Here is a 13,206-nt window from a genome sequence, read left to right on the forward strand (position 1 = left end):
TTTCTATATCAGTAAACTTTGACTTCAGAACTTTATAGCTTATAAAGTGTATTCTGCCTGATATGACAAAAATGCAAACTGCTAATTCACAATACAGTTTTTTTTTCGAAAATAAATAAATTTAATGACATAAAATGCAATTAAAAATAATAAAAGACATATATTATTCTTTACAATTTACATTAACGTACATCTTTTATAAACATATTATATAGAAACATTAAATTTTTAATTGAACATTTTGAAATTCATTATTTAAATAACGAACTTAATTATAAGAATTTAGTTATTATTAAATTAAACATAAATATCTTTATTATACAAATATAAAAATAATTATAATTTTAATAAAAATTCAATTAAAATTTTCAGTATGATTTAATTTGTAAGAGAATATTTATTTAATAATTCAATAATAAAATTGAAATTAATTTTAATAAAATAAAAATTTTCAATAATAAATCTAATAATAAAATATTCATTCGAATTTAAATCATTCATTTTTATCCGAGAATAATAAAATTCTGATTTTATAATAAGAAGTTTTCGTGAAAAAATATATTTTAAAATCAAGAATATTTTTTTTCTTTTTAATTTTATTGCATCAAGAAACAAATCTTGTATAAATATATTTACATTCAATATCTATAACTTATCAAGTGATGCACCACTGTATATTACTACTATGTAGTCCTATCAATCATCTACACTCTATTAGTCACGTAACTTTTATCGATTGACGATAGAAAAACTCTTCCATTTACGTATAATGTATTGGCAAAATATTATTGAATAAACCATGAATTTTATTGATAAATCCATTGAATGAAAATGTAAATGACATATAATTTAATATTAATAAATGTAAATATTGATTTAAGTAAATGTGTTTTTAAATTATTTAAATTACTTTAAAAATAGATAAATATCATTAAAAATTCTCTACTTTTTATTTTTGAAAGAATATGTATTTTTGTAACTTTTATACTTTTAAATTTGAAGTTATGTGAGATTTAAAAACTATTTAAATCAATGAAGTGTTTCTGGTTGATATCTACTACGAGACAGATCATTGCTGTCTAGAGAGGCAAGAAATCTGAAATGTTCGTCCATTTCAGTGAGCAATAGGTTGCGAAAGCAAAGACAATGTCCCGGAAAAAACTATAATGTTCGGATACAAAACTCGATCTTGCAAAGCTAGCAGAATATGGAAAAAGAATGAGAAATTTATTCTTCCAAGCAAAAAATTGGCTTTAAGAAAATAAATTGTTAACAGAGAAAATTTCTTTGACTTATTACAGTTTAATGACGTGAATGACACAAATGCCAAACTAAATACAGACGTCTTTACAAAATAGTAAAGCGATACACATTTATATTTTCTGAAAAAAATAAATAAATTTATTGTAAGTAAAGTATAATTTATTCATAATACATCAATGTCCCGGACAGTAGAAACATGCATAAGAAAAAAATTTTGTCGTTGGATCATACAAAGTTAAATTCGACTTTCAAGAATGTTTCGAGACAACAAATAAGAAATTCCAGTCAGAAAACGTAATTTCGCATGAATGCAAATATTTTAAATTTAGATATAGAAATTCTTTACAAAATATAAAATATGAGACAATAAATTTCTATATTTCAATTGAAACATTTTATTTTGAAACTTTTTCTTTAAATAAAATATTATTAAATTAAAATATATTAAAATTGAAATAAAATAATAAACGAAATTATATTATATTTATCAATATTAAAAAGTTTACTTTACATTTGTATAATTAGATATTCTACAATTTAAGAAGAGGAAATTAGATTTATAAGATAATTTATTAAATTTATTATTTTTTTAAAAATATTATTATAATTTAACAAATATTTAAATTAATTTATTATATTTTAATGCGATAGAATGATTTATATTAATGATTAAAATGAAATAAAAATAAAATTAATAGTGGAAAGATAAATATGATAAGTTTGCATTTCGAATTTACTAATCTGAATAAAGCAAATATGACAAAAATGGAGAAATGTCATGTTTACTATAGGGACATCGAATCCAATTATATTTTCAGTCCAAACAAGATTTTTTATAATATTTTTTGAAATCGGAGATTTTATTTTGTCAGCAAACTTTTTTGATAAAGAAAACTTATTGACTTTTGTCTTTTAAAATGCAAAGTGACATAATTTTAATAAAAAAATAAATATTTTTAAAAAAGTTAATTTAATGTCTTTCCAAAAATTCCTTTATTTTCTAAAGTTTTGAAATATTTTTGTGAAAACTAAAATCTCTTTTTTTAAACTTTTAGTTTAAGAATTTTCTTTACTTCTCAATAATCCATCAGTATGACAGTTCTAACCTTAATGTCCATAAGTAAAGATGGCTCAAGGTTTGCCTCGAAGGTAAAGGGAAATGGGTGTTGACCTGTCATTTGTAATGTCATAAAGACAAAAATGTTATCAGAATAAAGTTTAGATGTAATATGTGAAAAATCTCTCTTCTATAATGTTCTCTTGGAAAGACATTGATAAAATAATAAGCTATTATACTAGTTCTGATGGCTTATCTAATGAGACAGTTTTCTTATAATTAATAACAGCTGCGAATATTTGAAAATAAAAACTAATTTAAAGACTATACGAAGTCTTTTATGATGTTTTATATCAGTTCTTCACATCTGATGAAGATAACATATTCTTTAACGAGCGCATTTATCAGACTAATGCACATTCGTGACAGAAATCTTCTGATAAACATATAATGAAGGCTCAAAGAAAAATCATCAGTAACATTTTACGGTAATTATATCATGATAAAATGATATAATTATTGTGAAGATATTGTAAGTTTTCATATTTATTTGCAATTCTATATTACTGTAACTAATTGAATTTTCTTTTTATATAATAGTAGATTAAGATACTCCAGATAAAATATTGATTTGAGTATTTAATTAAATAAGTTTTGAACATAAACAATCGATTATCTTAGTATAGAAATCTGAAAGTTTTAACAGTATTGACCTTTTGTAGTAAATACGTATAATATCCTAAAGAATTTAAGTATAAAAAAGGATTACGTTTTTAACAATTCGAATAGGACAAAATCACAAACTTTTATACAATAAAAGAGAAGTAAATTTCTTATTAAATACCAGATTTGTTAACGCTTGACTAAGATCATTTTAAATCCAATTGAGTAGGATTATATATCAAACTCTACAAATAAAATTATAGATAATAAAATTTGCACGTTTTGACTAAGAAGAAAAATACATTAAATATTAAAATTAATACGAGAAGGAATGCTTACAAGATTACACGACTAGACTGTCACGTATATATTTCTATTACGGTTTTAGCTAGAAAAATAAAGTTGAAAAGTCGTATGTTAGGGATAACATCAAAACTCGTACAAGTATCGAAAAGGTACTGACATTTACGAACAAGATGTGAATATTTTCTACTTTTAAACCTAGAATTTTTCAAACAAGATCTTTTGTGACATATATCAGTGGAAAAAATAAATAGGAGCTTTATTTTTATTTTATATACACAAAACCATTATCATATGTTTCTTTTGTATTACAAATCTAAAAATGTATATATCGCGTATACAGGAAAGCGGTAATATCAAGGTTTTGAAATTCACCAGACATGTATTCGATTGAAAATATTTTGTATAAAATATTCTCTTGTGACAAGTTCAAAATGCAAAGAGTAAAGTAAAGGAGAGAATTCTGGTGGGACAACACAAACATCGTTGAAAGAAAATTTAAGGAATGCGCATCACAGTATCATAACTTTTTTCTTTTTTACAAAATGGATTTGATTACACGCGATTACTTTGGATATTTGATAAGTTTATTAGTTAAATTTTCTTAGATTTCATAGTTTTTTATATAAATAAAAAATAAGATTTTGAACATTATTTTATTTTATCCAGTTCATAATGGCGATACAATAAAGGAATACTAGTAAGTATTCATTCAAATTGAAGACAAGTCCGTCAAAAGAACACTTTTATGTTCGGGAATATATTTTATAACAATCTTTAGCTTACGACTAGTTAGCCTAGGCACTGCTAACTAGTCGTAGGCTAGGTCGTAAAGCTTTTTAGGCATTCCTTTATCCCAATAAATGTTAAAAAATTTTCGTAAAATATAAAAAACATATCCGTTTAAAAAAATTAAAACACTTTCCAAAATCGGAACGAAGGCGAAACAAAAGTCTTCTATTTTTTCAATATAGGGCCATACCATTGTTTGAACTTTATCATGCATTGAGAGAAGGACTGTTAATATGTAGTTTTCAAGTTGTCCCCTGGCGATGAATTCTTTTTTAATTCAATTGAATTTTTAAAAAGTGACTGGGGTGACTGTTTTGACAGACTATCTTTAATTTTAATTAACATAAAAATTATCATTTGGAGAATTTTTTATCTGATAATCGACAGAGAACAAGCTTAAAATCTACATATTAACAGCTCTTCTTCTCAAAAGAAAAAAGTTCAAGCGATAGAATAACCCCAATACTGTATGGATAAGAAAATAGAAGACGTCTGTTTTGTCTCTGTTCCGATTTTAGAAAGTGCTTTAATCTTTTTAATCGGATATGCGTTTTTTCATGTTTAAAGAAAATTTTTTTTAAATATTTGCTGGGACGACCAAGCAGTCTAAAGAAATGTCACAACCGTTATTTCAATTCTCTGTAGTGTTTATTGAAACATATAAACTAAAAAATATCAAGTATTTATAAAACTTGAGTGTTTTTAAATAATCAATATATATATAAACACAAATACGTTTAACATATAATAACAATAATTCTGTTTTTATATATTAATTATATATATATATATATATATACAATAAATCTATATAATGTAATTATTTCAGTTAAAAATGTTACCGTAAAGAAATTATAAGTACTGTAATAGTATTTCTTATGTTAGACGGTGAATATGAGCTAGTCTTTTGTACTTAGACATAATTTAAATTAAAGAAAAAACTGTTTTAGAAAAACTTTTGATTTATAATATAGTTATTTATTAAACTAGCGTTTTTGAAGTAAAAAAATATTAAAGAATATATAGCAAACGGTAACTATCACATCTTAAAATTTTGTAGCTAGATTTTCTGGCTTGCTGCCATAACTATCTTCATACCCTAACATTTCAGTTCACCAAGCATTTACACCTACTAAGAAGGGAGGAGGAAAAAATTTAATTCAGAATATCAATATGACTATTACTAACAATTTACTTTTACGACATAAAATTCAGTGTCAAATGAAATATTTGCTTAAAACTCATTACATTAAAAAGTGCCCGGTTATTAAAGTACTGGACTTTTCTTCTTCAGTTACAAAAGAATTAAAAATTCAAATATCATTATTACCGAGTGGATGCACATCTTCCGCTGTCTAATGATGCTTGAAAGCTTTAAAGAAAATAATTAGTACGTACAAGATGTATGCATCTTTTTTAAAATTTCTAATTTAACATAATACAATATTGGAAGCGAAAAATATTAAAATTTAATACAGTTATTTAGAATTTGTGATTAAAGAAATTTTAATATTTTAAACTTCTTTTATTACATAGAATTACATTTTAAATATGTAAATGTTTGATATAAAGAGTTTAAATTAATATATATATTTGTTATAATTGTTTTTATACAATAAATTATTTAAATTTCTTAAACTTTCTATAAATAGAAAGTCATTTTTAATTGAATTTAATATTTGAGTCTTTATTTTATATCAATTATTGAAAGTAATTTTAGAAATTAAATCAAAATTCATTAGTGAGAATGGAAAGTCGTATTGAGTATTTGTTGTTTTCTTAAGGAAGACTTTAATGATAAAAATCTTTAACCAAGTCGACAACAGAAGTCTTTAGATCATTGCATTAAAGGCTGTTCTTATCTACAATATTTATAAATGCAAAGTTCTTGTAATAAATATTTTTGTAATCATTTTTTCTTTTAGTAATAAAAGTTCATGTATAATACCATTAAAGCATTTTCTTTTTGAATCTCGGCAAGATTTTCTTTATATAAAAAAATATTCTTAACATTAATCCTGTGAACGAAATCCCTTTCTGCCATCAAGAAAAGCTACTTGTTTGTCTAATGTTTTGACAACTTTCCGATATTGCTGTCATCTATACATCAAGGGATTATTGCTTAAAATCTAACCTCAACAAATACAAAGTTAGGATTTTATCGTAAATCTTAAATGATTTATTACCTCCCGTAAAGAGTTATATAATTTATTTTAGTTATTATCGTAATTATTCTAATCTTAGTTGATAATAATAATAAAATAAAACTGTAAGTGATAATAGATAAAGCTACCATAACGGAATAATGGATTTCAACAAGAAAACTTCCCATACGGCGCCATCTATGAAATTTCATAATAACTAATAAGTGTATTACATTTTTCACAAATAAATTACTGTTTTTTGTATTTAATTATATTTTAACTAAAAGGAAATTAGATTTAACAACTTTATATTTATATAAAATTTTTTTGTTAATTTTTTCAAAGGGTATGATTTATGCTGATGACGCTACAAGATGCGTAATAATGTTATGAAAAGCACATTAATATAGCATTTTGTAATATTTGGTTTTAAATAGTTCAAATTTTCTTTATATAAACCTATTGCAATCATCTTAAAACTTAAAAGCGTTTATTAATATATAAAACTAAAATTATTTAAGTAGCGGTTCTCTATAATCGATAATAACTGAACAATTTTTTTTTTTTAATTATTAAATGAGAAATTGTAAAATATTAAAAATTTTATATGTTGATGTATAAACTTTTTATGACTTCATAGCTGCTTGTAGTTGTTTTAATTATTATACTTCCATTTTATAAAATAAAAATGATAATGGTTTTACAATTTGCTAAAATGTCGAAGTGTCTTTTCTTAGCTGTTTATTAAATTGTTCTTGAAGTTTGTTTTAAAACGATCGCTCTTACTCGCTAAATTATTTCATAGTCAATCTTGATTCATTATTGTGGCTGCACTAAAAATAGTTTTCTGGGACAATCTTTCTCGTTAGACAAGAAATTTCATCAACCATAATATACATTCCTTCGAAGATAAGGCATGACAGAAAACAAATTCAAAAATACATAATTTATTATTCTGTAATTAATTACTTAAAAATTAAAATTTTGTGTACTTATTAATAATAGAATTAATGATTTTTTTGTTTTGAAATATATATTAGACACCTGTCCTAGGAACATTTTTTTGTCAGATTGAAGTGTTTTACTTTTTGCCCTCACTGTTTTCATTGCGAATTTTTAATTAGATCTTAATAAAAACATACCAATATCAATTTTAAATATAAAATTACATATCATTTTTTGTTATAAATCCCTAATCTACAATTAAATATTTTTATTTTGATGAATGAGCATAAATAAATTTCGTTTTCTAATTGTTTAAGCTGTATCTAATGTTACACTAAAATATCTGAATGTAAGACAAAGAAATAGGACAATTTTTTTATTTAAAGAGTTAAGCAACTCTTTAAATAAAAAAATTGAAGGAGTTTCAGGAGCGTGGGTAAACAACCTTAGAAATACAAAAGGGGCATACAGTAAAAAAAGGCAAGAACTATTATTTTAGATTATTATGATTACTTTTGCCTGTAATTATACATGCCAAGTTTTACTTTGCTTTTTAGCATTTTCAAATATTTTATGGCATTTAAATTTAAAAAAAAAAAAAATTAAAACTAGATTAAGTTATGATACGCTTTATTAAATAATCACTCATAAATCAATTTGTGATAAATAATAATTTAACGATTTTTAATTTCATGTTAATATATAATTAACAAAATTAACGGAGTGTGCTTATTTAAGCTCACAGTAATTTAAAATAAAAACACTGAAAATAAATAAATACAAATTGTTACATTATACATGATTTCGATATGGTGTAAACACAACCTATAAATTTTAAATAATTAAAAATTAGGCTATTGTTGCTAATCATAAGCAATATAATCTATTCAGTATATAGTTATAGAATAAACGGCAATATAAAAAAAGCTTTATAAAACATCTAGGTAACACTAAACTACACTTGAAAAATATTTGAAGACACTACACAACATATAATCAGTATTTACTACATTTAAAACACTTTTTTATCATAAACTATTTAAACAATATTCGTGTTTTTCTAGTGTTAATAAAATATAAAATAGTAATAGCTACAAACTTAAACGATTATTTAATTACAGCAAGATCGTTTAAAAAATGAAAATCTGCTTTCATCTTATTATTTATTTCATTCTGGAGTGGCTAATATAAAGTAAAACCTTACCAATTCGAAATTCGTGATAATTCGAACTACTACTATTTTGCATTGTGTATTTTTTTAAATATTGAATTTGTCCATTCTAATCAGGATTTTAACATTTATTACCTTGCTCTTAGATATAAACATTGATTAAGAACAGTTAGAAAAGGAAACTCAAACAAAAATTAGTTTCTTCTTTAAATTCAAATTAGTAAATGTTATCAGTGAGGAGAATGATGCTACTATTAACTCATTTCAAAAATTTTTTGTGCACTTTAAGTAAACATTTGAACTTTGTTCATTTAAAGTGTATTTAAATTTTCGAGACGTCAAAACCCGAAAGAAGTTAGCTAGCGAATATAATGCACGCCCCTATACCGAAAACGCAGCCGCAAAATGTTAATGAATTTAAACAATAATAAACACTTTTTTTATAAGTGTTTTACTTCCATGTTTACAGTGCTTCACGATATTCACATTTTCGAATGTATTCATTTATGTTTCCATTATCAGTTACAGATGATCTGAGGATGAATATAAAATCTTAATCAAAATTACGGTAGGGTCAACTCTTTAACAATGAGATTTCGAATTGGTTTGCACAAGCATGAAATATACGTATTATCAGATTGAAATATTCGCATACATGTTCTACAGCATAGTGGATAACTCTGCTTAAAAACAGCTTTATAGTAGATTCGTCTGTTGGATATCGTTCATTTGTTTTCTGTACTTCGAAAGACCATCATTTATTTTGGAAAGACTTCGGTTTATGAACGGTTCGTTCATAAACCAAAATTAAAACCGACGTAGTGGAAAGAACGTAGATCATGTTTACATAATGTCGTAATATACGCAGACTGCCGAGCAAAGAGAGAAGGCAAACGATGTGAACGAGTCGTTCACTTTCATCTCGGCTACGTTAAGTCGATTTTGTACCTGAATCTAATGCACACCGGGATTTCTCTGACCAAAAATGTCAAAAAAGGTGAGCAATTAGATTCAAGAAAATATAGTATTTATTTGCACTTGAGTAAAAACTTCACTAATTCAAATTTACAATAATTTGGATTATGCTTTTCCTCAATTACTCCAAATTAGGGAGGGTCTACTGCATTTTCAAACTATTAACAATGAACTTCAAAAGTGGATAAATGTCTGACTTGCGTTATTATTCCTATATAAGTTAATATGAAGTAAATTTTATGCAGAATGGAAAACTTTTCTTATAGTTAATATTTCCACGTAAAATTAACATTTGTTTTACAAGATAAAGTAATCAAAAACTCTGTTCAACATTAAAGATAGTTAGTGATTCGTGAAAAATAATACGTTAATTTATTCGATATTTAATTCAAAGATTGTCAAGTAATTTTATATGTGGAAATAGATTCATTTTTATAGATATTTCGTTAATTAATTTTTATTTAAATCTATTATTTTATTACTATTTTTGCGTATTGATTTGCGTAAACAATCATTATTAAAGTTTTTAATAGTTTATTTAAAAAAACTACTTTTGCTCTGAGAATTTAGAATATATATATATATATCTGTATAGTAACTATACAACATTCAACTAATAAATTCTACATTCGAAGTTCTTTATTTTTTAAACTACATTCAAATCTTGATAAATCACTCACCTACAGAAGCCACTTTGGTAAGCTCCAATGAACACTTCGAAACGGATTTAACCATAAAATGTTAAACATCCTTTCAATATGCGAATCACGATTTTGCATTGCAAATAATTGTTGTTGCCAAATCATATGATTTTCAAACTGTTCAACTAGAATCTTGTATATGAGACTTCATTACTCTATATAATTCTTATTAAAGTATTTCGATTTAGCTTCACACATGATTTAGTGCAAATTTCAGAAATAAGTGAAATGTTAAATAAACATTCTTATTATTATCATGTTTCCGATATCATATTTTTCCAGTTAAAGAATTACAATTGTAAAATTCAATAGTATTTTAAATTAATAAATTAATAAATATTCATATGTGCTCAATAACTTTTACAGGCTTTAATTCTCATTACAGTAAAATTCATTTTAAAAAAATTTCTATTAGTATATTAAGTCAACATGTAATAATCCAAAAATATGGAATAGTCAGTAATCAGCAAAGAAAACGTTTATAAGAAAACTAAACAACTAATATTTTAACATGTGGAAAAGATAAAACTACAGTTAAATAAATTTATTATTGAAGTATAACATTTATGAAATTTTCTTATTATTCTATAATTTTTGAATAATTATCTTTCTACAACTATTCCGGTCATATCCAGACTTGGTTTTGAATATTAATTTTAATTCGATAAAAGAGAATTACCTGAATGAATTATTAAAGATTATAGAATTGCTAATACACATAATGAGAAAATAATAATTAATTCAATAAATTTGAATACGTATTTAAAATTTGAAATGTTTTCAATTGAAACTAAACGACATATTAGGCTAATGTATTTGAAACTTTACATTCGCAAAAGCTTCTACTATCAGTTTGTAGATTAATCTATATATACTGAAAGAATTCTTTTTGATTTTATACAAATTTTAAAATTTATTTAATTTAAATAAAATTAACTTAATCAAGTTAAATAAATAATAAATATTAAAATTCAGTTTAATTCCATTATTGTATATAAAGTCCAAAATATAATAATGATTTGATTTGTATGTTATTCCCAGTCATTTCAAATTATAAAATGATGCATTTTTCATAAAATATTGCAATTTACTATTTTAATATAAATTAATTTATACTAACTTATTCAAAAAAAAAAAAAAAAAAATGCAGTTATGGATACATCACTTTCAAGTTACAGTACTTTTATCATCATTATTTCGTTTTAATATATTAAAACGCGATAGAATCTTGTTTCGGAATTTCAAAAATGTTTAAAATTTATAATTTCATATTTATAATATATTTGAAAAATTAAAATATCTTTCTCGTTCTTTAATGAGTTAATTATGGCCACAGCATCGTAAAATTTCCTTATTATTAAAAAACTAAATTATGATTATAAGATATGATCAGAATTCTCTAAAGTAATTATTATATAGTCATAAAAAATAATAATATAAAGAAATATCTATGAAAGTATTATAAGAAAGTTTTTCAAATAATTTTATTAGGAAAAGTTTTTATTCTTACGGAAAAATTCTAACTTAACTCAGATTAAATTACAGTATATTAAACTATAAATTTATGATATATTTTTTATGCAAATATTTTCTTGGGTCCTAACAAAAATAACGGCATTATATAGTTTGCATTTTTGTTAATTGTCAATGTTAGATAATTCTTTTTTGCAATTCTATTTTCTTTATAACAAAAGAAGTTTATTTTCTTTTAGTCACCGTCTCTTGAGAGTAAAGTTAATTTGTCTCGAGAAATAAAAAGTATTTGTTTTCCTTCAACTTACACAAAGCACAAGGTATTTTAATGCTGGTCCTTATCAGATATCCACTTGATAATTTATTAGTGTATTCACTAGAGCTGATTCAAGTGTTTTCACACAAAATAACCTCTATTATTTCTTCGACAATATATCCCCGCTGTACCAAAAGATATCCACATTATAACCGGTTTATTACTACCTCTCATGTTAAATATTAAAATTGATGGTATAGGTGTACGCGTGATTTACAGGATGCAATAAAATATTATTACAGCGGGAATATAAAAAAAAATTAATTAATTTTTTTAAAATATTGATAGTTTAATTCTGAAAAGAATAATAACATAATTGCATTACATTATTTCATGAAAAATGCTTTCTGAAATTATGGAAAACGGATCACTGTGCAGGCTATGTTTTTATTAGTATGATTAATCATGTAAAGTTTTCTGCGGTGTCTATTAAAAAAAATAAAGAAAGAAAGAAACAAAGAAAGAACAAAAATAAAACCATAATTAAAAGCTTTCAAAAGCTATTTTTAACTTTCATTTAACGTTGAAAAATAGAAAATTTCATTTTCTTTGTTATAGGCATATTACTTTTCCTGCTGTTAAAGAACAGATGATAAGTATGACGAGAGGTCAAAAAATAGACCCACTCAAAGAATTTTACATTTTTGGACTGAAACAACCTAGAAACGTCGACAAATACATAGAGTTGTGTTTTTTTTCCTGTATGTATGTATGTATGTTTGTTTATGTGTACGTGGGAATGCTTGATTTTTTCACCAATTTTAAATTTTGATAATTCCTGTGACTTTTGTCAAAAATTTCTGAAATTTTGCAGGGAAGTTTATGTATTACAAGGAAGTGATTCTTGAAATTTTCAAGAAAATGCGACCATAGATTCGAGTTATATTAAGGGGAAATATCTGAAAAACTTTCAACTTATGAAATGTTTTTTACTCGTACAAATTTTCAGTTCACCAAAATATAAAAACCAGCAATGAGTTGCTGGATTTTATAATTAATTTATTGTTAAAATTAAAATTCATATTTTATGTAATTATTTGCAGATATATTAATGATAAAATGTAAAATCGTTACATGAATTTATTCAATTTTTTGAGTAAAGCTATTATAGTAGTTGTTTCTTAGTATCACTCTTAAAAAATTTATTTTATTTTGTTATGTGAAATGAAGTACAAATAATTAAACTGTATTTAATGTATTTAAAATATCTAAAAATGAATTATTCCAGAGAAAATTAGAATAAAATAAGATCCGGGCGAAAATGTATAAATTTAATTTTATTACAATAATTCACACTTCTGTAACTTATAAAAAGAAAACAATATTACTGTTGTATGACGAAATAATTGCAATAAAAATTCTCTAAATCTACGTATGTAATGGTATATATGTTACGGCTAAAG

This window comes from Centruroides vittatus, unplaced genomic scaffold, assembly GCF_030686945.1.
Source record: "Centruroides vittatus isolate TY-2023 unplaced genomic scaffold, ASM3068694v2 contig_754, whole genome shotgun sequence".
NCBI lineage: Eukaryota > Metazoa > Arthropoda > Arachnida > Scorpiones > Buthidae > Centruroides > Centruroides vittatus.